The 3,523-nt window shown below is 47.3% G+C and overlaps 1 protein-coding gene across 3 annotated transcripts in view; it reads right to left on the bottom strand.

Annotated features, from left to right (window-relative positions):
- The window catches only part of MAP3K9 (mitogen-activated protein kinase kinase kinase 9), an 80,753-nt gene that overhangs the window by 51,757 nt on the left and 25,473 nt on the right, over window positions 1-3,523 (bottom strand). The gene's annotated exons all lie outside the window — the stretch shown is intronic.

Genomic DNA, 3,523 nt, shown 5'->3' with positions numbered 1-3,523 from the left:
TCAAGCAATTCTCATGCTTCAGCCTCCTGAGTAGCTGGGATTACAGGCATGCGCCACCACACCCGGCTAATTTTTGTGTTTTTAGCAGAGACAGGGTTTCGTCACGTTGGTCAGGCTGGTCTCGAACCCCTGACCTCAGGTGATCCACCGTCCTTGGCCTCCCAAAGTGCAGGGATTACAGGCATGAGCCACTGCACTTCTCTCGTTCTCACATCTCATACTGGCCGTAAGTCTACACCTATAACATTGTCATCATCATTGCTAGCATTTACTGAGCACTTACCACATGGCAGGCACCGTGCTAAGCATTTTACATGCAATATCTTATATGAAAACATATGTACTGTTTTAATCTCTATTTACAGATACGTACTGTTTTAATCTCTATTTACGATGAAGAAGCTGTGGCTGAGAAGTGAGGATATTCCCCTGAGCTACCCAGCCAGCAAGTGGTAAAGTGGGGACCACTGGCTGCTCTCATGCTCTTGATAATGCCTTACGCTACCTCGTCCACCCATCTTGTTTGAACACCTACACAGAGGATGCCTGAAACAAGCATGTACAGAGGAAGGGGTTCCTTAGAAGGGGCTCACAGAATAAACAGCTGCTCTCTGTGCTGTAACGAGAGGAGAGGGTTTGGTCCAGGGGGAGAATCAGGAGAAAGCCACTCCCAGCAGAGGGAATAACATGAGTCCAGGTCCAAGAGGGCTGAGGGGCCTTGACATATCTAAGAAACAGTCCCTTGTAGCTGGAGCAGAACTTTCATGAGGAGGAAAGGGAGAAGGAGGAACTGCAGTGAAGGGCTTGGGCAGGACTGGAAGACTGCAGACCCTGCCAAGGAGCTTGGAAATGACCCTGGAGTCACAAGTAGTTTTTAAGCAGAAAAGTGTTGTGACAAGGTTTGAATTTCAGCAAAACAACTACGGTTGCAGTGAGACAAATTCAACTGAAAAAGCAACAGACTGGCAGTGAGGCACAGTAAATAACCTATTACAATTGTCCAGGGGACAATGGTGAACGACAAACTCAAGTACTGGGGGTGGGAAGGATGGGACAGTCAGAGTAATTAATTTCACATACATGGAGAAAGAGTGGTCCATGAGTCCTAAGAAATCTCTCTGGCGTCACATCACTTATTTGATCTAGCTAAGTCCCTGTATGTCACCAATCTTACAGGAATACACTAGCATTTAGTGAGTTCAGGGGGGTTTAGTGGTCCCACTCCTCCTACCTCTAGGCTAACATTCACCCACCCACTCTTCCCTTCCAACAGGAACTGAAGTTTCCCACTCTTCTGCAGCCCCAAGCACTTAGAAATAGGGTTCCTTCATTTTCAGTTATAGCCACCAACTCATATATTATTGACTGCTACTGACTAGACCAGATAGATGCAGTTCCATAGTTCTGGCATGCTGAGAACAGCCACTCTTTGCCAATGTGGCTCAGTCCTGCATTCATCTGGGACATCTCTGGCAAGCCCCCGGATTTCAGTGCAATACACTTTACAATGTCAGTCAAGGACCTGCAGCGAGGAACTCAGGGAATGGCACAAGCTAGGAATGACGTCAGAGAAGACAGAATGGATAGATGAGCTTTCTGCGGCTGGCTAATGTCTTGATCCTTCAGACAGGCACCCAGGCCTTATGCAAAGTTTTCAGACAGGCTGGTTAGTTAACAGGATTGGGATACTGGGGTGATAGTCTGAACCTGGAGGGTGTCCAGGGTTCCAAGCCACTCCCAAACAACTCTGGCTGGCCATAACGTGAATATGTTTCCTGGGGAATAAGGGAAAAAATCAGATGTATTCCTGTGGACCAGCACTTGAGAAATAACCCAAAGCACCAACCTTCCCCGTAATGTGCCCACATCCGTGCCTACCACATGACTTAACAACATGAGGTGTGGATTTCTGCTGCCTTGTTGGGCTGGAGGATAGAAGGAGACATGATAGGGAACTAATATATTTATAGGCCTCCTGTAGGCACAGCACAATTCATCAGCCTTGAAAAATGACTCCTTTAACCAGCTCCAATTTTCTATGGGAACTTCATTTTCATCTCTTTCTTGGAGGCCGTACCCACTTCCCACATCTCCCATGCTGCTGAGTGAAAGATTCTCATGATTAAAACAGAAGAATAAGCACTGTCTCCCTGACCAAACCTCCCACATGCGTCTGCAGGACACCTAGCTCTCTCTAACATCCTAAAATATAACTGCTTCAAAAGGCGTCAACTTGGACACCTACAGCCCTTGCCATCTTGTGCAAATTAAGCCCGGAAAACACAGCTGGGACTCCGTTCCTCACCTCATCCAGACAGAGATCACCAGCAGGAAACAGAAAGCCAGAGGCTTTTGTGCAGCCACTTTTCTTACTAAAGAACATCTCCTTAAACACCTGCCTGCCCGGAATTTTCCCATCATACCAGCTCAAACTGACTGAAAAGAGCTGCCAGATCTCCGTCAAGCCTCTGAAGAACCCAGCTACATACCAGATAAAAATAACCAAAAAAGAGGAAGCCTATCAGATGCTTGACGGTTTTGTCAACAGAAAGCAGTTCTTTCTTGGCATGTGGCCATGGGATGCAGCTGCCGCACAGGCTCTCCAGGGCCTTGTATCCCCAAGCTCTGCTAGCAGAGTTCCCTTGGCAGGCATGGAAGGTTGCATTTTCAAAGTGGTCCATCATCTCCCATCCTCTGTGCTTTTCCCCAGTGTGATCTTGACACTTTTCCCATTGAGAAGTGGGTCTATGTCCTCTCTACTTGAAGCTGGGTGGTCTTGAGACTCACTTTAACTAACAGAATGCAGAAGAAATGACAATGCCTGACTTCCAAGCTAGATCAGAAAAGATGCTACAGTTTCCCCATGTTCACTGGAACACTTGGGCCTGTAGCTTTGAGCCACCACGTAAGGCCAAGAGCCCTAAGAGAGTCATGCTCATGGATGGATTGCACATGGGCACCCCCATCAGCAGTCCTGGCCTCCAGCTCCCCCCAGCTCAGGCACTGAGCATGTGGGTGAACAACCTTCAGATGGTTCCTGCTCCATCTGCAGCTTCCCCCAGCCTTCGAGTCTTCCCAGGTGAGGACCCAGACATTGATAAGCCATCCCTAATGAGCTCTTTCCAAATTCCTGACCCAAGTCTCCATGAGCTTAATAAAAAGGTTCTTGTTTGGGGTGGTTTGCTCTGAAGAAATAGTAACGGAAACAGGAGGTGACACACTGTGAGTCTAGTCTCATATCTGCTGCTGCTCTTGAATTTTTTAAAAAGGAAAAACTATCTTTTACTGAGCATTTACTTTGTGCCAGGCATTATGCTAAGGGCTTACACACATAACTTCATTTAATCCTCATTACAATACCATGAGGAAATACTAGAATTATCTCCATTTTACAGAGGAAATTGGTTCCGGGTCGGGGACTTTGCCCAAAGCCAGGTCTGCCTGATTCAGAGCCCACAACTGTACCAGCCTAGGCTCTCTGGCCACTTAGAAAGAGGAGCTGTTTCTACATGGAAGACTCAAC

This window comes from Mandrillus leucophaeus, unplaced genomic scaffold (assembly GCF_000951045.1).
Source record: "Mandrillus leucophaeus isolate KB7577 unplaced genomic scaffold, Mleu.le_1.0 Scaffold246, whole genome shotgun sequence".
NCBI lineage: Eukaryota > Metazoa > Chordata > Mammalia > Primates > Cercopithecidae > Mandrillus > Mandrillus leucophaeus.
Note: the sequence above shows the minus strand (reverse complement) of the source record. Positions and strands in the feature narration are given on the sequence as shown.